Raw genomic sequence first — 27,073 nt, 5'->3', positions numbered from 1 at the left:
AAATTTTTAGCTAAATATATCATAACAAAATGCTAAATGCTATGCAGAATTCAAAAACAAAGTGTGAGGAGAAAAAGTAAAGGGGAATCAGGAGATTGGGAAAACAACCATAGGAAATGACACTCATGCTGGATGCTGAAAGAACTCTGAGAGAGCCAAGCCAAGGAGGGCAAGAGTAAAAACATTCCTAACAGAGGAGAAAGTCCTCTAATAGAGCCAGAGATAAGAAAATGCCCAGCACATTTGAGGAACTGAGAGACCAGTATGATTTCTGCTTGAAGAGTGAGGAGGAAAGTGGCAGAAACATGGTATGGAAATGAACATCTGTTTAAACTGTTAGCTCAATCAAACAAATCTAACAATAGGACAGACAGCAACAGATACAGTGGACAAATTGTCCTTGGACTCTCACTCTCAACTAAATTAGAGATTATTAATACATGTGCATATGGTAATGATTTTTAATAAAGTGAATTTTTCAAAAAGAGACAAGTACATGACTGATGCTGAGATGTTCTCTGATTAGTCAACAAATATTTATCACACTAGGACTGGGTACAGTTAATACTGTGGTGGTGGTGTATTTGCTCAGTTGTGTCCAACTCTTGTAACCCCAGGGACTGTAGCCTGCCAAGCTTCTCTGAACATGGGTTTCTCCAGGCAAGAATACTGGAGTGGATTGCCATTTCCTTCCCCAGGGGATCTTCCCAACCCAGGAATTGAACCCAGGTCTCCTGCATTGCAGGCAGATTCTTTACCGACTGAGCTATGAGGGAGGTCCTATGAGGGAAGGTACAAAGGTGAATGTAATGGATACCTCTCTTGCCCTCAGGCAGCCTACAGTCTAGGAAAGATAGAAAAAAAACCAGCAAGCAAACACCTGGGACTTTTTCATAGATCAGCAGTGGTCGAGATGGCCATTCCTTGAAGGAGGGAGAGGAGTAAGCAGTGGTGACCACCTTCACAATCATGTGGATGAAGCAGTTGTGAAGATCAAACAGGAGGTCAAGGCTCCCGTGGGCAAAGGGAATATTCCGCAGCCAACAAACTTGGACTGACTGGTGTGGGGGAGGGACTATTTTGGTATTAACAGGTCAGCAATGCCAAGAGCAAATCTCTTCTAGGTCTTGATTATACATGCTGCTTCATTTTATTTCCTTCATTAGATAGAAATACTACTGATTTAGAGAATCATGTAGCTTAAAGTTTGGGTTTTTTTGTTTTTTTTTAAGAAAAATCTTTACGTTAACTATAATATAAAATAATTAACAATTATTTGCCAAATTGTTTGACTCTGTGTGTTTGTATTTGAGGGAAATTGTGGTTATAAGTAGGCATAAAAATTAACACCCCCTGAAAGAAAGAGGAAGTAACTACTGAAGTCAGTACATTGTTTCGGTCTCTGACCACAGAGGCAGAGGCTAGAAACAAGTCTGATTTACAAATTAAAGTAAATATAATTTCTACAGTTGGGTTCAGCCTGCTGTTTTCTTAAAGGAAATATATTTTAGTTTGCACTGTGAAAAACACAAATTAGCATTTTTCAGAACATCAGGAATCAAACACAGTAACATAAAAGCATAGAAACAAAATAGGAACTATTTTTATCTTCCAGTCACAGATGATGTTCAGAATCAAAATGACATGTGACTAACACTCAGATATCAAATTTTGAGAGCTCTTCTCTTACCCACATATCTCTCCATATCTGTTTCTTTCTTTCAACAGGAGACAAGACTCCAGTAATGGCTCATCTACATGATGGAATATTAATATTCCAGAAATTTTCAGAATTTTCTCTGCGTCATCTTATCAAGAACAACTCTTAATGTTTCTTGACTCTGGAAGGTATGGGCACACATGTGAACTGAACTGAGGATTTCTTTTTCCCCAAAAAAGCCCTAATCATTTTTTTAAGTTTTATATTGAAATTTGAGCAAGTTTTACAGAAATTTTCTTTTCAGAATCAACTGTCAGGGGAAGGGAAATTTCCCCTCTTTACCCTCTTACTTCTTTTAGCTAGCAACTAAAATTATATGAAGCAGATTGACAGGAGAAAACCAAATCTATTAAATATCCCTCTAAGTATGGAAAATTCCAAAGACAGCAAAGCAAGGTGAGGTGTATATATTCTAGACTAAGGAGAAGGAGGCAAGGGTCTGGGGCTTCAAGAGGAAGTAAGGTAATTCACAGGAAGATAAAAAGAGTTAATGTGTGGTAAACAAATGTTTGCTGGGCCATCCAAAGACAATGGGACACAGAGAGGACTTATATCAGATGGGCTCTGCTAGGGTCCTCCCTACCACACCCAATATCAATACTTTACTGTGGTTATCCAAGGTGACTGCTCCATCCTGAAACAGTCTTCCTGTCTTCCATTCTTTTAGGCAGTCAGGGGGAAGTTAAAGATTCTTCCTGAGTCTCTTAGGCCTGGCTTGTTTTCAGTTCAAAATAATCCACATGCCAGAGTGGCACATCTTGGGGTGGCCTGCCCTGAGCCCCATCACAATAATATAAAAAGCAAGGCATTTTATAACTGTGGTCCTGAACTAGTCACATGCAAAAATAAAAAATACACTCCTCAAAGCAGAGGCTATTCTCTGTCCCTTGAGCTTGGAAGGAAGTTGAAGCCCAATCTATAGAAAACTTTGGGTTGGGTTTTCCAAAAACAAAGCTAAACTCAAGCAATAAGGCTGCATGTTTATCATTAGGTGCCACAATAAGGCAATCAAAGATGGGGGTTATAAGTCAATGTCAGTGTCCTAGAGCACTTTACAAGGTCAAAAGTGGGGTTGTAAGAGTTAAACAAACAGAAACCTGAATAGAACCCATTTGCATGGAGATGACAATGGAAGCAGGATGCCATTTACCTTCTATGCTCCTGGGGGCATATTTTGGTTTATGCGATCCTTTCCAAACCCCAAAAGCACCAGACTGGATACGGGGTGGGCACAGGCCAGAGCAATCTATGCTTTGTCCCTTGCTGAAAACCAGAGGCAGATCAATTTTGAGAACCAGAGGCTGAATCAGTTAGAAGTGGGGGATGGGAGCAGACAGAAAGGAAGCCCTGAGGTAGACTTGCAAACTGAAGAGGAAACAGAAGTTATCAGTAAGCAGCGGAAGTTGGTAAGTAAGCCTAAAGAGGAAGATGGAGCATACCTGCAGAGAAAGGATGGTAAAAGACAAACTATGTGCCTGATGATTCCCGGTGACTTTCCTGTTCATCCCCTGCTCTAGTGTACACGTGTCTTTATTATTGTATAAGGAGGTTAAAAGGTAAACAAACACCTTTTCCCAGGATCACTATAATAATCTCTAGGAGTTCCTTGCAAACAAAGAGGCTCTGATCACACACCAACTCAAATCCCTACTCATCTTGTGCTGACCAAAAAGGTCAACACTAAGAAATGATTTTCTGTGTGTTTAAGTGAAGGAAAATCATAGTCACTGACCCAAAATGAAGCTTCTTACAGAAAAGACAATTGAAATTGCTGCCAATCTCTCACAGAAACCCTAGCTTAGTACTTGAAAATGAGGAAAGGTCCAGAGGAGATAAAGGGACTTAAAGAAATGAACATTAAAAAAAATATTGATTGCCCCGAGTCTCTGTCCTGGGACACTCACAGTTCAATGAGCAAATGTTTATGAAGGATTAGCAGGGGAACACTTGACAAAAATTCTTGCCTCCACGGAGCACACAGACAAGAGGAAAAGATGTAGAAAAAGCAAATTAAGTAAGACATACATTATGTTGAGTGAGTGAAGTCGCTCAGTCGTGTCTGACTCTTTGCGACCCCATGGACTGTAGCCCACCAGGCTCCTCCGTCCATGGGATTCTCCAGGCAAGAATACTGGAGTAGGTTGCCATTTCCTTCTCCAGGGGATCTTCCCGACCCAGGGATCGAACCCGGGTCTCCTGCATTGGAGGCAGACGCTTTAACCTCTGAGCCACCAGGGAAGTCCTTACATTATGTTAGATGAGTTCTAAAGAGTAAACCAAAGTAAACAATGGAGATATAAGCTGGGCATGGGAGACACTGATATACAGAAGTATGTGCAGAAAAAAATAAAACTTATTTGTAATCCACCAACCATAAAGAAATGACTACTAGTTGCATAGTGACATATATCCTCAAATTTTTTCCTTTGCATGTCTATATGTACACAAGCACCCACATATATACAAATCTTTTCCACTCATCTTTCCCCATGACCTTATATCATGAACATGTCCCCATGCCACTAAATTATCTTTATGAATTTAAAAATATTCCAATTCATAAATATGTAATAATTTATTTTTATCCTGTGGGTATTTCAGTTGTTTTCAATTTTGGTATTACAGTAAGTCTGCAATGAACATTAGGTGTAAATATCTGCACCCTCTGATTATTTACTCAGGATAAAGTATAAAAAACAAAAATACTAAGTACTGAGGAATAAATATCTTTAAAGCCTTTGCTTCATTTTGCCATATTGCCCTTCAGAAATCTTGATCAATTTTCCCTTAATGCATTAGGAATGCATTATTAATAAATTTAATAATGGCATTTTATGAAGAGAACCATACTCCACTCAATATATAGCTTGTATAGAGTATATATAGCTCATACAGAGTGTGTTTGTTAGTCACTCTGTTGTGTCTGACTCTGTGACACCATGAACTGGAGCCCACCAGTCTCCTCTGTCCATGAATTCTCCAGGCAAGAATAGTGAAGCGGGTTGCCATTCCCTTCTCCATGGGATCTTCCAACCCAGGGATTGAACCTGGGTCTCCCGCATTGCTGGCAGATTTTTTACCATCTGAGCCACCAGGGAAGCAGCTTTGGGCCATTATCTTTACAGTATCTCTCCCTCCATTTCCCATTCTTACTTGGAGTGCTTCTGTATTACCCTGTCCTTAATCAATCATTGTCCTTTGGAGTAGGAGGCAGATATCTTGTCATTTAGTTCATAGATTTCCAGATTAAGAGCAGCCATGCTTGGACATGATACAGAGAGCCCTGTGACCCATTCCCTAATGAAGAGACAATCCTATACCACCCAGACATACTGGAGTTTGAATTTGACATCACTGACTAGTGGGACTTTGGGGATGTTACCCTTGGAAGAAGCTGGGTGTTACTTGGCATGCAGGAAGGAAAGTGGCTTTAATTTAATTACCAGAGAGGTGTACTATCCTGGGTGTTTCAGTGGTAAAGAATCCACCTGCCAATACAGGAGACACAGGAGATGCAGATTCCATCCCTGGATCAGGAAGATCCCCTGGAGAAAGAAATGGCACCCTACTCCAGTATTCTTGCCTCCAAGGACAGAGCAGACTGGTGGGCTACGGTCCACAGGGTCACAAACAATCAGATACAACTGAGCTACTGAGCACTCACACACGCATGATGTAGACTACAGTGATTATTTGTGCCTGTGGTAGTTTTGTACTTCCCCTCGAAGTTAAGCTCATATGACTGGTTTTGGTCAATGAAATGTGGGTAGAAGTGATGGTTGCTTCACCGGCTACAGTTACCCAGAGAAACAAACTCTTGTCTTCCTTTTTAGAAAGTGGTACTGAGACCTGCCACTTTTGTTGCCCATATGTTTGTTCCATGCATATTTGCCATCTCCCTCAGTAATTATTCCTATTTATTCTCAGTCCTACTCACTCAGAGTAGTGCTTTCTCCTTTAGAAGTGGATGTTGATGGTAATTTCTAGTATTTTCCACAATTGGCCTCCTTGACACTACTTATTCTCTCCTATAAACTCAATACTTCATCAAGGATTCCCATGAAGATTTTGCTGATCTCAATTGCTTTTGACCATACTTCCATATAATATGGAGTTATAGCATTTCTTTGTTTCTTAAAGATTCATTTTCCTTGCTGAATATATAGCTATAATGTGTTTTAAAATTATTATTTAAAGATCACATGTGTGTGTGCATTCTCAGCCACATCCAACTCTTTGCGACCCCACGGATTGTAGCCTGCCAAGCTCCTCTGTTCATATTTTACAGTTAAATTGAACTTGGAGGGTATGTAAAATTCCATGTTCCACAAATATTTATGTAACCACCACTACGATAAAGATACAGAAAAATTTCATCACCCCCAAATTTCCCGTGTGCTATCTTTTTATAGTCACACCCTCCCAACCCTTAACTTCTAGTCTGTTCTCTATCATAATTTTGTCATTTAGAGACTGTCATATAACTGTAGTCACATAATACATAAACTGAATTACTTCATGCAGCATAACACCTTAGAGATTCATTTAAGTTATGTATGTTAAACAGTTGGTTCCTTTTTATTGCTGAGTAATATTCCATTATACAGATGTACCAGGGGCTGTTTATCCATTTATCCACTGAAAGACATTTGAGTTGTTTCCAGTATTTTTCATTATGAAGAATTCTATGAACATTTATGTTCGGATTTTTATTTTAACTGAGTACTGTATTTAGTCAGAAGGTTATTTTTATCAATTGATACAATTATGTTTTTTTCTTTAGACTATTAATATTGTGGATTACATTGACTGATTTCCAAATATTGAGCCAGGCTTGTATTCCCAGGCCTCATTGACTATGGTGTTTTATTTTTTAATATTTAATTGGATTCAACTTGCTAATATTTTTTGGAGAATTTTTTTATCTATATTCATGTGGGATACTGGTCTGTAGTTCTCTCCACTTCCCTTTTTGGGTTTTGGTATCAGGGTAATGATAATCTTATAAAATGCATTGGGAGGTGTTTTCTCCTCATTGATTTTTTTGTTTAAGAGATTACATAGCATTCATTCTATTCCCTTAAATATTCATTGAAATTGTCAGTGAAATAATCTAAGACCATAGATTTATTTCTCTGAAGGTTTTAAACATTAATTTCAATATTTTTAACAGTTATAGAACTATTCCGGTTATCTATTTCATCTTGGGTAAGCTTTGGCAGCTTTTGAATCTCAAAGAATTCATTCATTTCATCAAAATTGTTAAATTTATGTGCGTGGAGTTTCTTTCCAGCATTATATCTGCAGGCATTATAGTTTCTGTTTATAGTTTAATACCATTAAGGTCAAATGTAGCATTTTTGCACTTTCTGTATTCCCCTGTATGATTTGCAGAAGTGAAAACAATGGAACTAAGTTTCTTTTGCATTCTTACTAAAACTAAAATATGAGAAAAATTTTCCTCAGATTTCCAGTGCTTCATCTCCAAACCAGGTCCAAGAATTTGGATTTTAGATGACAGAGAAAGTTATAGAAAGAAATTGAGTTCACTGACAACAACTGTATTTCTCTAGGACTGAAACTGGCAGGTCACAACAAGCTAGCAATAAAGGGGATTATCTCATTCATTGGTAAATATTCTTCATGGTTTCCAGAAATTATTTGGGAGCAGAATCCTAAAGAAAGAGTACATAAGTACAGAAGATCACATTAGATTTTCAAAATTTTAAGAAAATTTAATCTAAAACAAAAGACATAAAGCACCGTATTTAATAACCATCACAAATTATATTATACTTCAGTTCTCTATTATAGTCATAAAGTATTCATAAAGTATATTTTTAAACTAATAATCTTTTGACTTCTTACTCAATTGCCATTTTAGCATGTTGCGTTTTGCTGAGCCCTTCTAAATTTGCTCATTTCCTGTTAAAATTGTCACATTCTACAAATGGCCCATACTGTCATTCACCAGTTAATGTGAAGTATTCTTCCAGAGGATTTATTTCTTCTCAATATTATTTTTTAATAAAGGAGAAAAATAACCTAATAAATCCTAAACAAAGCTGCCCTTTTTTAAACCCCCCCAAAACTTAACTACCTTTTGTGAATTCATTTTAGTCCATCAGTTTATATAAAGTAATATTAGAGAACAGTTCTATATCAATCAATTTTAATGTCCGTTTACTGGCAACAAACACTCTCAAATTTTGTTTGAAAAAATGTCTTCAATGAACATTGATTTTTGAAGGGTATTTTCACTGCTTGAAGAATTTTGAGTTGGCACTTTTTTCTTAAGAGTGTGTTAAAAATATCACTCCAGTCTTCCAGCTTTCATCATTTTGACTGTTTCTCCTCAGAGGTGATGTGTTTTATCTTCTGGATGCTTTTATAATTTTCTCTTTGACTTTAATTTTAAGCAGTGCCTATGTAATTTTGGATTTTATAGAAATTCTTGAATCTTTGGCAATGTCTCGCATCAGTTTTGGGAAATTATCAGATAATATCTCTTTGATTGTTGCTTAGCCCCCATTCTCTCCCCCTTCTCCTTCTGGGGCTCCAATTATACATATGTAAGAACTTCTCTCACCATTTGCCCTATACATATCTTGTTCTCTTTTGTACTTATCACCTTATTTTATATTTTCTACTTAGCAGTTCAGTAATACTCTGCTCCAATTTGCTGTTAAACTCATTTGATGAAATCTTCTGATAATTGCATTTATCAATACTTGAATTTCCATGGACCATGTTTATAGGTTCCAGTTATCTGCCAAAATTATTTTTATATATTTTCTTAAATCTATTAACTACAAACATTTAAAAGCACCAAATAATTCAATACATAGATCACACAGGGTCTGGTTTTTTTTTCCTTCATTTTTGGCCATACTGTCCTGTCTCTGGGGTTGCCTGATAATTTTTAATTGAATGCCAGGTATGAGTGATGAATTGTAAGGGCTCTGAATGATATCTTTCTTTAAAGAGATTGTTGGGTTTTTTTTATTGTTGTTCGATTTTTCCTGGAAGACAGACGAGATATTGATCACATTGATCCAATAAGAAATAAGATGATTTAAATCCAAGAGGTCTTTGGAAATCTCTGAATTCAGTTTTTCTATTTCTCAAATGTTGTGAAACTGCCTAAAGTTCTAGTTAGCATCTCAGCTTCCACTTTCTGCTTTGTTGCTTATATTCTCACTCTGTGTCTTATTAAATACCCTTATGGGGAAAAGAACATCAAACATACTTACCTGCAATTCCCTTTTCTCCAAGGTCTTAGCTACTTTGGTCATACTGAACTCCATCTTTTGCCCACTCAATTTTGTGAGCCAACCAAAAGTTCTGAGACTATTCTAATTATCTTCACACCTGTGTCACTCTCTTATTGGAAAAAAAACTTCAGAGGATAATCAACAAAGAACATCAGGTTTACACCAATGCATTGCTCTTTCCTGGGTTTCATCCTGTTCACCCTAACAGGTTGTTAGTTGCTCTCTGATGCCTCCAATGCTATTTGGTTGTGGCTTTTTCAATATCTTTTTTATTGTTCTTGTCAGGGGAGGGAGTTGATCTGATATAAACTACTCTGTTATAGACAGAAGTAGAAATTTTCTAACAACATTTCAATATATTTTTACTGAGAATATTTTCTCCCTATAATTTTTCACTTAGTTTTTCAGCTGCAAGAGATTTTACTATTATCATTAATTATATAATGTAACTTTTTATTTCCATTTAACCTATACATTGTTTTTAATCTGTAAATTTAATCTCATAATCCAAATTCTCTGTAAATTTTCTGTCTAAAATAGTATCCATTATTATTCTCATGAGTAAATGGCTTATAAAGTCACAACAAAGGTACTGTGATTTTTAAAAAATTGGCCCACATATATTTTATGTCAGTATAAATTCCCCTCTTCTATTGTTTATTTTCATAAAGAATTTCAAACTTCCTTGCCTGGATATCTATTCTTGCATTTCACTGTTTTCTGTAATATATTCTACTTAAAAGAGTATTTGATACTTGAATTTTTCTAGCATGCTGTAAATATTCTATTTGTATGATATTGGTATTCAAATATGTAATTATTTATTACTTCATTCATGTGAGTAATAGTCTCAGTAAGAGGTATGACATACACATAATTACATGGATGCAGACTTCATGCAAAAAACGCAGAGAAAACAAAAACAACAACAACAAAAAACCTACTTTGTATTGTTCCAGATAAAGTTGAAAAGCTTTAAGTCCCATTTTGAAGGGAAAAAATTCTTACAAATCAATACTATGCCTGCATGCCACACAGGTGTCTTAAAAAAAAAGTTTGCAGTTCTGTTTCTATCAGAAATTTACTTTCCCAGCATGAAACTTGCCCATGTCAAACTCTCCTTGGTTGTTTCTGAAAGCCATGGCTGAGCTCCTTCTCACATGTGCTCCACAGCCGATCCTGCATGTGGTTCTTTGGCCCAAAGCCCTGGTCAAGGCATGCTTTCCCTTTCTTCTCTCCTGACCCATGTTCTGAGATGAACATGATACAGGAGCAGTTACACTCCTCGGATGATGGCCTTTGCTAACACCCAACCAACGGAGAAGGCGACAGCACCCCACTCCAGTACTCTTGCCTGGAAAATCCCATGGACGGAGGAGCCTGGCAGGCTACAGTCCATGGGTCGCGAAGAGTCAGACATGACTGAGCAACTTCACTTTCACTTTTCACTTTCATATATTGGAGAAGGAAATGGCAACCCACTCCAGTGTTCCCGTCTGGAGAATCCCAGGGACAGTGGAGCCTGGTGGGCTGCCGTCTATGGGGTCGCACAGAGTCGGACATGACTGAAGCGACTTAGCAGCAGCAACCGACCTAGGGGACAGGCCCTTCCCTCACTCTCCATGATGCAGCTAAGTTCAGACTGCAGCATTTAACAAAACTACTGTAGTTTCTCTGATACAAGGTAACAAATGGAAGGGTATCTTATAAATGCTTCTTGAGATGGCTATTCTCACAGTGTAGTCTTGACTTGCCTTCATGGGACTCAAGGGAGCCCCCAGGCAGCCTGAACACAGTAAGGGTCAGGCTATTCAAACCCCAGGAATGTTCTGTGGGTAACTGTGCCTAAGGGTCCAAAAATCACTTCAGGTGAGAAAGAAAAATATTTTAAAATTTTTCTCAAGTTTAAGGTCCTAACATTAGCTCCTCTTGCTCAAGGATGACTGAAGAAATGTCTCCTTCTCCAGAAAGTCTAGTCCTCAACCATGGGAGTGTGATCTTGCATTGCAACTTCAACAGAACAATGACACTAAAAGTTAATAGTGCAGTGATAGTCATTCCAGATTCTATCTTAACTCATGTGACGAAAAGGACACAGACAGTCAAGCCCAGGTGGAGCTGCAGCAAACTTGGTCCTCTCCTCTTGGACTGCTTTTCCTCCAGCATGAAATCAAGATTCTTTCTAGAGGCCCTTCCTTGGGTTTTCTCCAGCTCAGTGCATCCCATGCAAAAACAAAACTAACTGCTACAGATTATTTGTGGAAGAACATTTGCAGTTTCACAAGGTCATGCAAGAGGTTTGTCAGCAGCAGACTCTAAATTCATTACCCTAAGATACCCCACAAAAACTCAGGGTCTCAGAGGCATGGCCTGGGCTTGAATACTCTAGCACTTGTATCACCATAGAGCACTCAGCAGCAACGTCATCTACAGGCAGATCCACCCATAGATGCTTGATTTTTATTTGCATAACTTGATTACCCATTCCAGAGGCTTCATACAAAATAAAGAAATGGTATGGCTCAGAGATAAGCTTCACCTCTATTTCAGCAAGCTACTTTTTAAAAAATTTCTTCAGCTTCTACAGTTCAAAGTTTCAAATCCCAGAGGGCCACCTCATCAACCCATATTCTCCAAGACACAAGACACAGGGTAAGTAGAAAGAATACAGGGCTGGCTCGACTCCTCGGAAGACTGGAAAACTTGTGCCCCTGGCTTAGTTCTTGACAAACTTGTTTAAATCACAATTCCATTAGTTATCATGTATCAGTACTTACGTTACCGACCTTTTCCAGTCAGGTCTCAATAAGGGTCTTCCTGCACAGTGTTGCTGGAGACAACAGAAAGAGACTAAGTTTGATTCAGAAGCAAAGGAAAGCTTTCTTCTTCGAGCAAAGATGAAATGAGAGTGTTCCAGGATATATGCTCTCCAGGACAGGCCATGGGTGGGGTTGCTTTATAGGGTTCTCCTCAGTGGGTAGGGGGCAGAGTTTTCATGGGGTTGGCACAGGCGTGTTGTTCACATTCCAGATCACAGCATCATTTGCAGTGTCTCTGTGCACAGCCCGCCACAGCCATCTTGAATTATCGTTGAAGTATAATCTTGAAGTATCGTTGGGGGGGGGCTCCTGCAGACGGCCCACCCATGTGATAGGTCTGCACAGCCATTTGCCACTAGGAACTCTGGCCTGAAGTGGCAGGTGCAAGACCTCGGCACGCAGCACCCTATGAGTGAGTGAAACTAGACTAAGCACAGAGGAGAAGGAAAAAGCTTAGGCTTTATCTTATTAATATTACACAGATTTCTATTTTTACTTCCCAGGAATATTAATGGGCTTGCTGATTACACTAATAAACAGAGGAAATAAGACTTGAGGGTGTCTAGAAGTGAAACAATGACATTTTAGTTTCCAATGCAATGATATTAAAATTTATCCAAAAGGACACATAAATGCCCCTTTTAATAATTAAAACTCTTCTTCATTATGTACCTGGGTGGTCATATCTTGGTCTAAGGCTTCATAATTAGGCAAGATAGAATGGCCATTCTTAAACTGCCGGAAATTTATATGGGAGAGACTGAATGGCGGGGGTGGGAATTTGTAGTTGGGATGCACACCTTCCGTTTGGGGAGGTATCACTCTGATGATCATTTCAAAGTCAAGAACCTAATCATTTCCCTTCAGATATCTCTGATTATGGCTGGAAGAACCCAGATGCTACTGATTTAGCCTGAGACAATGATATTCTGTTTAATAGTGTTAAATGTTGTCCCATGAGAAGTAGCACATCTCTAATGAAGGGTGTTTTACTCCAAATTGATTGTCTGTTTCCCTGTTTGACAAGAAACAAGGTGCAGGAGTACAGAGCCTGGGTGAGGAAGGTGAAGGGGAAGGCTGAGCGCAGCGGAGAGATGCCAGAGGTGCATCTGCCCTTCCTCCGCCTGCACCCTCTGCCGTGCAGCTGGGAATGCCTAATTCTGTCTGGTCATTTGAGTCTCAGCTCAGATGCCACTTCCAAAAAGAAGGACTTCTTGAACTGTCCTGTGCATGGCAGCTTCTAATATGGCTTCTCACTGTTTGGGCCTTCAAGGAAGGAAAGGAAATTATTTTTAAACACATCACTAATGAAAAAAATTTACCATACTTTCAAAATGTCCCCCTTATCTTGTATGGACGAATATCCTTTTTTCTCAGTCATTCTTCGAAATGTATGGTGGTGGTTTAGTTACTAAGTCGTGTCTGACTCTTTGAGACCCTGAACTTGACTGGAGCATGCCAGACTGCTCTGTCCTTGAGAGTTCCAAGGCAAGATTACTGAAGTGGGTTACCATTTCCATCTCCAGAGGATCTTCCTGACCTAGGAATTGAACCCATGTCTCCTGCTTGGGAGGTGGATTATTTACAACTGAGCCACCTGGGAAGCCCCAGAAATGTAACACTTCAGCTCAGTTCATCGCTCAGTCCTGTCTTGACTCTCTGCGACCCCATGGACTGCAGCACACCAGGCATCCATGTCCATTACCAACCCCCGGAGCTTACTCAAAATCATGTTCATCATGTCAGTGATGCCATCCAGCCATCTCATCCTCTGTCGACCCTTCTCATCCTGCCTTCAATCTTTGCCAGCATCAGGGTCTTTTCCAATGAGTCGGTTCTTCGTATCAGGTGGCCAAAGTATTGGAGTTTCAGCTGCAGCATCAGTCACTTCAATGAATATTCAGGACAGATTTCCTTTAGGATGGACTGACTGGCTCTCCTTGCAGTCAAAGGGACTCTCAAGAGTCTTCTCCAACACCACAGTTCAAAAGCATCAATTTTTTGGCGCTCAGCTTTCTTTAGAGTCCAACTCTCACATCCATACATGACTACTGGAAAAACAATAGCTTTGACTAGATGGACCTTTGTTGGTAAAGTAATGTCTCTGCTTTTTAATATGCTGTCTAGGTTGGTTATAGCTTTTCTTCCAAGGAGTAAGCGTCTTTTAATTTCATGGCTGCACTCACCATCTGCAGTGATTTTGAGCCCAAAAAATAAAGTCCGCCACTGTTTCTGCATCTATTTGCCATGAAGTGATGGCACCGGATGCTATGATCTTAGTTTTCTGAATGCTGAGCTTTAAGCCAACTTTTTCACTCTCCTCCTTCACTTTCATCAAGAGGCTCTTTAGTTCTTCTTCACTTTCTGCCATAAGGGTGGTGTCATCTGCGTATTTAAGATTATTGATACTTTCTCCTGGCAATCTTGATTCCAGCTTGTGCTTGATCCAGCCCAGCATTTTTCATGATATACTCTGTATATAAGTTAAATTAGCAAGGTGACAATATATATATAGCCTTGACGTACTCCTTTCCCTATTGGGAACCAGTCTGTTGTTCTATGTCCAGTTCTAACTGTTGCTTCTTCACCTGCATACACATTTCTAAAGAGGCAGGTCAGGTGGTCTGGTATGCCCATCTCTTTAAGAATTTTCCACACTTTGTTGTGATCCACACAGTCAAAAGCTTTGGCATAGTCAATAAAGCAGAAGTAAATATTTTTCTGCAACTCTCTTGCTTTTTCGATGATCCAGTGGATGTTGGAAATTTGATCTCTGCTTCCTCTGCCTTTTCTAAATCCAGCTTGAATATCTGGAAGTTCACGGTTCATGTACTGTTGAAGCCTGGCTTGGAGAATTTTGAGCATACTTTGCTAGCATGTGAGATGAGTACAATTGTGCAGTTGTTTGAGCATTCTTTGGCATTGCCTTTCTTTGGGATTGGAATGAAAACTGGCCTTTTCCAGTCCTGTGGCCACTGCTGAGTTTTCCAGATTTGCTGTCATATTGAGTGCAGTACTTTCACAGTATCATCTTTTAGGATTTGAAACAGCTCAACTGGAATTCCATCACCTCCACTAGCTTTGTTCATAGTGATGCTTCCTAAGGCCCTATTGACTTCACATTCCAGGATGTCTGGCTCTAGGTGAGTGATCACACCATCATGATTATCTGGGCCGTGAAGATCTTTTTTGTATATTTCTTCTGTGTATTCTTGCCACCTCTTCTGAATATCTTCTGCTTCTGTTAGGTCCATACTATTTCTGTCCTTTACTGTACTCATCTTTGCATGAGTACTAGTTTTCTTGAAATGATCTCTAGTCTTTCCCATTATACTGTTTTTCTCTATTTCTTTGCATTGATCGCTGAGGAAGGCTTTCTTATCTCTCCTTGCTATTCTTTGGAACTCTGCATTCAAATGGGTATATCTTTGCTTTTCTCCTTTGTCTTTAGCTTCTCTTCTTTTCTTAGCTATTTGTAAGGACTCTTCAGACAACCATTTTGCCTTTTTGCATTTCTTTTTCTTGGGAAGTGATGGAATTCCAGTTGAGCTATTTCAAATCCTAAAAGATGATACTGTGAAAGTGCTGCACTCAATATGTCAGCAAGTCTGGAAAACTCAGCAGTGGCCACAGGACTGGAAAAGGTCAGTTTTCATTCCAATCCCAAAGAAAGGCAATGCCAAAGAATGCTCAAACAACTGCACAATTTCACTCTTCTCACATGCTAGTAAAGTAATGCTCAAAATTCTCCAAGCCAGGCTTCAACTGTACGTGAAACGTGAACTTCCAGATGTTCAAGCTGGATTTAGAAAAGGCAAAGGAACCAGAGATCAAATTGCCAACATCTGCTGGATTATCAAAAAAGCAAGAGAATTCCAGAAAAACATCTATTTCTGCTTTATTGACTATGCCAAAGCCTTTGACTGTGTGGATCACAACAAAGTGTGGAAAATTCTTAAAGAGATGGGCATACCAGACCATCTGGCCTGCCTCCCAAGAAATGTGTATGCAGGCGAAGAAGCAACAGTTAGAACTGGACATAGAACAACAGACTGGTTCCAAATAGGGAAAGGAGTACGTCAAGGCTATATATTGTCACTCTGCTTATTTAACTTATATGCAGAGTATATCATTCAAAATGCCAGGCTGGATGAAGTACAAAAGTTTTCTTTTAAAGTTTACATTGATATTTCTAATTCTGTTCTAGAAGTACAATGATCCTATTTTATTTGAGTAATTCTATAATTGCAGCACTTTTTTCTCTGACACTAGCAAGAATAATTTTAATTTTCCTTATTGAATTATGAGTTCTAAGGTATCCATCCCAAGATCAATATGGACAATAAAATACTGAGTAAAACCCAGTATTTTCTGGTTAGTCACTTTGTTTTGAGTTGGGAGCCCAGAAAGGATGTGTATTCCAGCTACTCGGTTCTAGATTCATTCTTCAGCTTTCGTTCTCCATAGCTTTGTAGGTGTTTGTTTGACAGATGGTTTGCTTCACTTTTTTCAACTGGTTTTGAGTCTAGGTCTTTGGCATCCTCACCATTGCCAGTTCAGCATTCTCAGAAGTGGAAGCTTTGGGTCACTACTCTTTTTAGTTCTAATAAATAGTTTTGGAAGGGAGTCCCACAGCTAATTCAGTTCACTCTTTGAGGATGGCGAGTTTCCCTGTGTGGTTGACAATGAAAAGTATGAATTCATTTATCCAAGGGATTGCTGGGAAAAGTGATTCCCGCTTCTCTTTCATTTCTAGTAATTAGAGAAATTTAAAACTTATCTCTCCTAAATTTTGCCCTATCATAAAACTCTTTAAATATATCCTAATCTCTTTCCTAAGCTAAAAGCACTTCCTAGTGTATACCACACATTTTCTCATTCCCTTAGCAACCTGATATATCATGGAATGTTTTATTTGCATTTTATGACCCAATGATTGTTCCAGGGAGTACCACTTCCATTTAGCATAAGACAAGTTCAAAGTGTTTAATTTTCTGTTTTCCTCTTCCTTCTTTTGCATGCTCGTGCTCAGTTGTGTCCAACTCTTTGCAACCCCATGGACTGCAGCCTGGCAGGCTCCTACATCCACAGGATTTTCCAAGCAAGAATACTGGAGTGGGTTGCCATTTTCTCCTCCAGAGGGTCTTCCCAACCAGGGATCAAACCCGCGTGTCCTGCATCTCCTGCACTGGCAGGTGGATTTTTTACCACTGAGCCATCTGGGATTGCATGTAGGCAACAATACTCTGGCCAACTGATGCTAAGAACTGACTCATTTGAAAAGACCCTGATGCTGGGCAAGATTGAAGGCAGGAGGAGAAGGGGATGACAGAAGATGAGATAGTTGGATGGCATCACCGACTCGATGGACATGAGTTTGAGCAAGCTTCAGGAGCTGGTGCTGGACAGGAAAACTTGGTGTGCTGCAGTCCATTGGGTTGCAAAGAATTGGACACAACTGAGGGACTGAATTGAACTGAACATTACATGTAAACTCAATTTTGATGTTTCAATTGAAAGTCTTCCCCTTGTCTCATGATCCAAGATTCATTTATTCTGAGTATATCATCTGATAAATTTTCATTTATCAAAAACATATTTATCTTTAATTTAATTAGAGATGACACTGATATAGAACTCCATTTTTTCATGGGTCTTTGGATAAATAAAAGTATCTATTCCTTACTATCTTATAAATTCAATCTTTCAAAAACTACTTCAGAATATCAGAAAATAAGCAGACTGTATCAAAATGAGACAGTGCAACAGAAATATTATGTACATTTACATAAAGTAATTGCATATTTCCACTTCAAATTTTTATGTCATTTATCCTTACAGAGAAAAAACACAAAATCACATTTAATTTCCCAGTTCCATTACACAATATAGGAGTGGTTACCTTTGAAATTCAACAGGTTTTTTAATAAAAATAATCATCAAATTTTGGAATAAATATATAAAAACCCACATTAATTTTTGTTATTGCTACTTTTCAATCCCTGCTTTCTAGAACTGGGACATTTATTATAAATATTTAGGACAGATTTAAACCTTTCACTTTTTTCCCCTCTTAGACTCAGGCCCAAGATGTCTATTTTTTCCATGACCTTATTTTTTTCTTATTAGTACAAAGTTAAATTTCTCTTCTTGAGTTTAAGTCTTTGATATAAAAAAGTACTCATTTAAAGCAGCTTAATTCATATAATGTTTAACTTTATAAACATAAATTTATATCACCATTCTATTTTTTAGCTAAATATACAAAATACATTCAAGCAAAATGTTCACATTCTTCATATGTGCTTCTAACCAATAAAGTTTCAGAGTTTCAATAAGCGTATGGATTTTTTAAAGTTAATTGTGTATTGTTGCCTTCCTACCCCCACAAAAGAGGCTCAGTCTTTGTGTGTGTATGCTCAATCATTCAGTTGTGTCTGACTCCTCACGACCCCATTGACTGTAGCCAGGCAAGAATACTAGAGTGGTTTGCCACTTCCTAATCCAAGGGATCTTCCCAACCCCTGGATCAAACCCATATCTCCTGCATTGGGAGGCTGATTCTTTAACCACCGTGCCATCTCATTCTTTAGATTCTAAGATCTCTGAATTTTACATTCTGAATTTTAAACAACTACATTAGTAGTCTGCCAAGGGTTGTTCATTTTGTCTTGCTTTTCCATTTCTTGTTTTTCTGTTTTGCTAATGCACACACACTTGTTGATGATCATACATATTTAAATATATTAGTCCATTTTTACCTACATCCCGTGACTTTAAAAGTAAGGTTCAGGCATGTAAGTACTGACCTATGTGAAGAGACTTCTGGGGAGGCCCTTGTCCAGTTCTGGGTGGGACACTGTAGGACTGCACTTCCTCGGGAGAGGATCAGCACCCATTACTTCTAGGCTGAGGTCTTCTAATCCATGGGGAGGTACTGATCACATCTCAGGGACTTAATTTTATTTTCAGACAATCTACAAAATACTTATTTTCACCCATGGGAACCTCATAGGAAGGCAGATTGGGGCTAAGAGTGAAGGTTTACAGCTGGGCTTTCATTACTTTTTAATAACAGTTCCATTTTCCCACAGCGAAGTCTTTGAAGAAGTTGTATTTGCATCTGGTGGCACCATACAGATACCTGAGAGGATTCCTCTGAATTTCTCCTTCATGTTTTTAATGATTTTGTGATCTCTTTTGGGTATCTGAGGGGATGGCAATTGGGAATTTGTCCTTCCCAAGGATACCATGCCTCCATCTGGCAATAGTTCCATGCTGAGTCTAAGACCATCAGTTTGCCCAAAACCAGTTGGTCCCACATTTATTTTGTTCAAATGGTGACCCCCGAAGTTAGGCAACAAGGCAACTCTGTCAGGACTCTGCTACAATTTGGGATCATAACTAATTAGCAAGATCAACTGATTCACAAGATTAATTTGGTATAATTCAAATTGATACAGAACGGATTGCAAAATGGTTTAAAGACATATGGAGGAGGTGAGGTGTTTCCTTTCCAGTTCTTAAACTTGAATCAAGACCCATACATGGTAAATTAATCTAATCTAGGGACAACACAGGTAACACAGCAGTAAAGAATCCACCTGCCAATGCAGGAGATGCAAGATGCAGGTTTGATCCCTGGGTTGGGAAGACCCCTGGAAGAGGAAACAGCAACCCACTCCAGTATTCTTGCTTGGAAAATCCCATAGGCAGAGGATCCTGACAAGCTACAGTCCATGGGGTCGCAAAGAGTCAGACGTGACTGAGCGTACATGCATACAGGGACAGTCACATAAAGATATTTAGAGCAGGAAAGAGATCTTAAAGACCAGACAGGCAGACAGGGTTAGTGGTCTGTTTCTTAAAAAAAAAAAAAAAAAAAAGCCTAGGCATCTGTGCACTATAGAAGGGAGATAAGATGGAAGACACAATAAAGAAGATTAAAAAATAAAGGAACAGAGGTTTAACCATTTGCTCACTCCCTCCTATTCTGCTGACCACCTCTGCCTTCTCAGGGTTTGTGATATCCCAGATTCTATCAAAATCACATCGAATTTTTGTGGAGAAAAAAATGACACACTTAGAATTTAAAAATAGGTCCATACTCTTTGATAAGAACTGCATTGCAAGAAGGAAAAAAAAGAGTAATTACTGGATTGTAACTAGGTGACCACCACACTCCTGTTTTTTAACACATCAAAATGACAGGCTTTCCTTTAAACATAATTTGACCCCTTCCTAGAATGGCTTTGTGATGAGCAGCAAAAGTCAGGCCTCATGACACCCAGGTAGGGGAAAGGAGAACTCATGACCCTTAGAGAAGAAAATCAAAAGAACTGATATATACTGTTAAGTTACCAAAAACCTCAAAAAAAAAAAAAGCTTTTTGAAAGAGAGATACATGCCTTTGGCAAACCTTTGAAAGGAGGCACAGTGCTCAAGTGGTAAAACACCATGGATCTATCATTCTTGGAGACTTGATTCCTTTATTTCCTCTTGCCAAGCAGTGCTACCTTATTAGGAAGGACTGATTGTTTTTCAATCGGTACCTCAAGTTTTTCAAGGAGTACGTCAAGTTTTTTTCAAGGAATATGTTCAAGTTTATTTCAAGGAGTTTGTTCAAGTTTTTTTTCAAGGAGTACGTCAAGGTCATATATCATCACCCTGCTTATTTAACTTATATGCAGAGTACATCATGCGAAATGCGGGGCTGGATGAAGCACAAGCTGGAATCAAGATTGCTGGGAGAAATATCAATAACCTCAGATATGCAGATGACACCACCCTTATGGCAGAAAGCGAAGAGAAATTGAAGAGCCTCTTGACGAAAGTGAAAGAGGAGAGTGAAAAAGTTGGCTTAAAACTCAACATTCAGGACTCCCTGGTGGTCCAGTGGCTAAGACTCTGAGCTCTCAATGCTGGGGCCCTGAGTTTGATCCCTGGTTGGGGAGCTAGATCCCACATGCCACAACTAAGACCATGTGCAGCCAAATAAATAAATAAAAATAATATTCGAAAAACCCTCAACATTCAAAAAACTAAGATCATGCCATCCAGTCCCATCACCTCATAGCAGATAGATGGGGAAACAACGGAAACAGTGACAGGCTATTTTCTTGGGCTCCAAAATCACTTCAGATGGTGACTGCAGCCATGAAATTAAAAGACACTTGCTCCTTGGAAGAAAAGCTATGACCAACCTAGACAGCATATTAAAAAGCAGAGCCCTTACTTTGCCGATGAAGGTCCGTCTAGTCAAAGCTATGGTTTTTCCAGTCATCATGTATGGATGTGAGAGTTGGACTATAAAGCCGAACACCAAAGAATTGATGCTTTTGAACTGTGGTGTTGGAGAAGACTCTTGAGAGTCCCTTCAATTGCAAGGAGATCCAACCAGTCCATCCTAAAGGAAATCAGTCCTGAATAGTCACTGGAAGTACTGATGCTGAAGCTGAAGCTCCAATACTTTGGCCACCTGATGCGAAGAACCACCTCATTGGAAAAGACCCTGATGCTGGGAAAGATTGAAAGCATGGGGAGAAGAGGATGACAGAGGATGATATGGTTGGATAGCATCACCAACTCAATGGACATGAGTTTGAGCAATCTCTGGGAATTGGTGATGTACAGGGAAGCCTGGCGTGCTGCAATCCATGAGGTCACAAAGAGTCAGACACAACTGAGCAACTGAACTGAACTGAACTGAACTGATTGTTTTTCATCAAATGTCATCTACCTGAGGATGGGTCAGGGTGGCTCTGGACAGAACCTCTGAGTTCAAGGGAGGAGAGAAGATGATCTGTGAGATCCCTTCCCTTGCTAAGATTCTGCAGATGCCACTATAGCCATCAAATCCAGGACAAAGAGGAATGGGAAAAGGGGATGCAGGAAAGAAATACACCTGATAGGAAGGGCCCAGTGTAAAACCACAGGTGGCTTGGCAGCCTCAAAGTTGGGACCATCAGCAACTGACATTTCAGTACTCTACATCATTACCTTCTTGTCATTAATTTTGGTATCTTGTGACCAGAGTTCTTTCAAAAGGGAAATATTTCCCAACTCTCCTGTGGGGAACATGAGCCAGAGGAAGTGGGACACCATGAAGTGACTGTAACCCTGGAGTTCAACAATTCTCCCCCCAGGGTTATGTTAGAGTATTCAAAGGACAGCAGGCTTTTCCTGTTGATCTGTAGCAACAAGTAGACCACCATCCAAAACAGTATCCTAAACTGGGCTGAATAAAGTGCTGGTGAAACAGGCATCAATAAGAGGAAGCAGAGAAACACTGCCATGCTTCAGCCATACGGTCTTCCAGCCCCTTTGCTAGCAGGTTAGAAGCCTGTTCCAGGGGAATGTCATTGCTGCAGCCCTTGGTGGCCATGAAAACTCAACCCTATCCTCAGTGGAGACGTTTTATATGAAAAAGGCAGTACACAACTTCCATGCTCCTAGGTCACTGGTACATTCAGCAGTGCAACAGGGAGGGACTTTGCAGAGATGAACTCAATATTATTGCAATACACAGACTTTATTCTAACCTGCCTTGACATGAGCCAAATCTCCCTTGTAGAATGCATGCAGTAATATCTTTTTAATTGAGATTAAACAGAAAATCCGAGTAAAGGAGCATACCCTGAAATGTACCTGCATTATTCATAAGAAAAAAAATTCATGATTAAATTGTTATCCTGAAAATATATTTAAGTAACTAAATAACGCCACTTAAGAAGTAGAGCTCTTCTTTCTAAGTGCAGCATCCAATTGTTCCATTAGTCACTCAGTCATGTTTGACTCTTTGCGACCCCATTAACTGTAGCCCATCAGGCTCCTCTGTCCATGGGATTCTCCAGGCAAGAATACTAGAGAGGGTAGCCATTCCCTTCTCCAGGGGATCTTCCCAGCACAGGGATCAAATCCAGGTCTCCCTCATTGCAGGCAGATTCTTTACCATCTGAACCACCAGGGAAGCCCAGCAACCAATATTTATGCAGATTTCAAATGACTTATTTTATCGATGAAATCTAGTTCACATTGCCCTTTATTAAAGACAATCCTTGTTTAACTAATTCTCGCTTAAAAGTAATAAAACTAAATTCTTTCTATAGGATATGAATCATACGTTTCACTTGTGGAGACCATCTGAACACAACTAGTACAAATTGAAAAGGTATCACCGCAGGAATCAAATATTGTAAATTTCTGCATGGTTTTGTATTTAGACTAGTTTAAAATAATCTCTGCTTGGCCATAAGCCCTATTCTAGAAACACAAAGATGATATCTGCTGAGTATGAACAGAATATACAAAGACTTGCTTCTTATCCCAACACAAATCTAACGCAGATCAAGTGTATACACACCATGACCAAGAAATGATACAACAGATTCTCACACTTACACTTGGTTCTAAACAGCAATAACTGCAAAATGCTATTAGTTTAGAAAATATTAATTTCCATTTCACAGACTTGACAAACACATCATTACTGGAATTAGTTAACATATATTAGTTCTTATTATATAGATCATATTTACTGTGTTAGTCTCATACTAACCATACAAAATAGGTAGTCTCATTTTACAGAGTAGGAAATTAAAGCTGAATAAATTAAAATATAGCCAAAGTAAAAGACAGAACTGGAATTCATATGGAGGCAGCCTAATTTTCAGGCTTATAGTTGTAATTATTATTTGATTTCTGCTTCCCTTAAGCCCATGGTAGAAAAATACAGAATTCATAAACTCTTATGTTTGAAAGGGAACTTACGTGAGTCATTTAATCTAATCCTTCCCCCTTCCCAAACCCACCATGCAGAAACTTCTTCTTCAGTGTCTTTAAAAGAAAGAACCAGCTCTATTGGATATTTCCAAAACTAGAGCTTTTTTCTTTCAAGATAGTTCATTTCACTGCTGGATCATCATAATGGTTAAACAGATCTTCCTGAATGACAGTACAAAGTTTTTTTCTGATCTCTTTCTCTTCTAAAATTCACTAGCAAACAAGAATAAGAAACAGAAACAAAAACTCTAACATCAATAAAACCAGAAGAATTGAATCTGTAAACCCCAAGCCACAATGAATGAAGACTAGAATACAAGATATAATGGTAAATGATCCCACAGAAAAAAATGTGCTTGACAGAAGTGGGGTTGGGTGGCCATGGGGAAGGCAGTGAGAAACTGAAAAGCAAGCTAATTGCCCTGGCAGACTCTGAAAAGACTAAAGAATTTCAAGTTGATACTGAGCAAGTTGTGAGGGCTTCTCTTGTGGCTCAGCTGGTAAAGAATCCACCTGCAATGAGGGAGACCTGGGTTCTATTTCTGGGTTGGGAAGATCCCCTGGAGAAGGGAATGGCTACCCACTCCAGTATTCTGGCCTAGAGAATTCCATGGACTGTATAGTCCATGGGGTCACAAAGAGTCAGACACAACTGAGCAACTTTCATTCACTCACTAAAGTGGTGATACTATATCAAAAGTAGTAGCAAGGCACGGGACTACAATGGGATCATTTGATGGCTAGTTTTTTGTTTGGTTGGTTTTTGTATTTGGTTTTTAATTAGGAGAACACTTAAACTCAAGGGTCCCCAACTCCAAATCACTAAGTCAAACAACCTCTCTCCACCTTTTTGAGATACCTGAGGATTATTCTCTGAGAAACTTAACTAAAAGGTTCTGGATTCAGGGATATGAGGCCCAGAGGAGAACAAGATGAGGAACAAATTACATAGGGGGAAGGAGGTTAAAGACATGAGTCTTCAGATTAAAAAAGCCATTAAGTACCCATCACAATAAATGAAAAAGGGCTCCCATCAAATTTTACTATTGTGAAACTTCAGAATATCAGAAGATATTCAGAAGATCCTAAGAGGTTCCAGAGAGAAAAACAAAAGTAGATCTCACAAAGAACCAGGAATAAAAGTTTAAGAACAATGGCTGAGAATGAAAAGACAAGGGAATAATGCCTTAAATATTCTTATTGTTCAGTTGCTCAGTCGTGTCCGACTCTTTGCAGCCCCATGGACTGTAGCCGGCCAGGCTCCTTTGTCTATGGGAGTCTCTAGGCAAGAATACTGGTAAATATTCTTATAGACATGTAAAAAAAGAGTTTTATTCAAAAATTTTTTTTACCTTTTGTAAAAAGATTTATATCTAACCAAACTATTAAGTACGAGAGTAGCAAAAAGGCATTTGAGACATAAAAAATCTCCCATAACTGCCTTCTCAGGAAGCCAATAGACAATGTGTTTCACTAAATGAGGAAGTAAACCAAGAAAGAGGAAGAATGGAAATCAGGAAACATGAGAGAGGTAAAGGGAATTCCCAGGATGACAGCAAAGGAAGTGCTAGGACCACAGCTGTGCAGCAGACCAAGAAAGTCACCAAACCAGAACAGAGCAGGAAGTCAAGACCCTGAGGGTATCTGTATGTGGAAGCGATATCTCCCAAGAAAATATAAGAATGCATTAATATAGATTACCTGATAGATTTGATCTTGGAGAACATTGCATACAGAAGTATTTTACAGAGTTCTTGTACAGGTTGGGAAGACTGAGTGTTCTTGATACTAAACAAATAAAAAGAAAAGGCTATTATTAACTCTAAGAAAAACAGAAAGCTGCAAAAGAATGGAACTATAATCATAGTGTTCTATCTGATTTAGCAGTGAGTTTTATTTCAATAATGAAAAAATAGAATATGAATTAAAAATTGATATGTAATTTTCTCAAGAAATAAGGAAAGGGAAAGCAGTGTAAATAATTTAACTCTTTATCTATCATTATGGGAAGATAATAGGTAATGTCAAAAACTGATGTATGGACAGACAGCAATATAGGTATCTTATTTACAAATGAGAAAGTAAATCACAGAAGCAATATCTCTAATAGTTCAATATTTTTACCTGGGGAGCTTTGAGAAGCATGGCAAAGTTAGAGGATGGGGTAATGGGGAGAGCAAAAGAATATTGTTTCTTGTGAAAAGCTTTCTAGTATCATTTGACTTTCAACTATTTTCTTGTTATACTTACAGAACAATGTTATTTTCAAAAATAAATTCTTTATATTTAATTTTTATTCTTCGGAGATTGATTTTATAATACAGCACTGAGCTCTATTAATTTGTCTTTTTAGTTACCTACTCCAGTCCTTTAGGCCTCTATCGGGTTACAGATATATTCTTGGGAGCCCTTGGTTATTGTGTTTGTATTCATTTTAACTGTAATTAATACATACAGGAATACTTCATTCTACTGAGTTTTGCTTTATTGTGCTTCAAAGATACTGTATTTTTTACAAATTAAAAGTCTGGCAACCCTGCATCTAGCAAGTCTACTGGTGCCATTTTTTTCTAATAGCATCTGCTTACTTCATGTTTCTGTGTCACTTTATTTAGGTAATTCCCCAAAATTACAAAGTTTTTCATTATTATTATGTTTCTTATGGTGATCTATGATTAGTAATCTTTGGTGTTATTATCTTAATTTGTTGCAATACCACAAACCATACCCATATAAGATGGGAAACTTAATGCATTAAATGATGCTGTTGTTCTGACTGCTCCACCAAGAAGATGTTTCCTTCTCTCTTTATCCTCAGGCCTCCCTATTCCCTGACACATGATAATATTAAAATTAGGCCAAGTAAAGCCTTTGACTGTGTGGATCACAATAAACTGCGGAAAATTCTGAAAGAGATGGGAATACCAGACCACCTGACCTGCCTCTTGAGAAACCTGTATGCAGGTCAGGAAGCAACAGTTAGAACTGGACATGGAACAACAGACTGGGTCCAAATAGGAAAAGGAGTACGTCAAGGCTGTATATTGTCACCCTGCTTATTTAACTTATATGGAGAGTACATCATGAGAAACGCTGGGCTGGAGGAAGCACAAGCTGGAATCAAGATTGCCAGGAGAAATATCAATAACCTCAGATATGAAGATGACACCACCCTTATGGCAGGAAGTGAAGAAGAACTAAAGAGCCTCTTGATGAAAGTGAAAAAGGAGAGTGAAAAAGTTGACTTAAAGCTCAACATACAGAAAACTAAGATCATGGCATCCAGTCCCATCAATTCATGGCAAATAGATGGGGAAACAGTGTCAGACTTTATTTTTCTGGGCTCCAAAATCACTGCAGATGGTGCCTGCAGCAATGAAATTAAAAGATGCTTACTTCTTGGAAGGAAAGTTATGACCAACCTAGACAGCATATTAAAAAGCAGAGACGTTACTTTGCCAACAAAGGTCTGTCTAGTC

General features: G+C 38.7%; 1 protein-coding gene and 1 non-coding gene across 4 annotated transcripts in view; both read right to left on the bottom strand.

Moving 5' to 3' along the window:
* LOC145521081 (uncharacterized) overlaps window positions 1-25,383 on the bottom strand; it is a 489,520-nt gene extending 464,137 nt beyond the window's left edge. For 2 of the 3 annotated variants that reach the window (XR_014065083.1, XR_014065090.1), the window contains exon 1: window positions 25,296-25,382. The gene's annotated coding sequence lies outside the window, so the exon portion shown is untranslated. Of the gene's footprint in view, window positions 1-25,295 lie in introns of all 3 variants that reach the window. The other variant, XR_014065084.1, reaches the window with a different exon arrangement.
* Window positions 3,887-3,958, bottom strand: TRNAW-CCA (transfer RNA tryptophan (anticodon CCA)). The gene has a single exon. It is a non-coding gene; the product is annotated as a tRNA-Trp (tRNA).
* Window positions 25,384-27,073: the final 1,690 nt, after the last annotated feature.

Source organism: Giraffa tippelskirchi, chromosome 9, assembly GCF_054371585.1.
Source record: "Giraffa tippelskirchi isolate mGirTip1 chromosome 9, T2T-mGirTip1v1.2.pri, whole genome shotgun sequence".
Classification (NCBI taxonomy): Eukaryota; Metazoa; Chordata; class Mammalia; order Artiodactyla; family Giraffidae; genus Giraffa; species Giraffa tippelskirchi.
The sequence above is the reverse complement of the archived record's forward strand: the minus strand, read 5'-3'. Positions and strand labels throughout refer to the sequence as shown.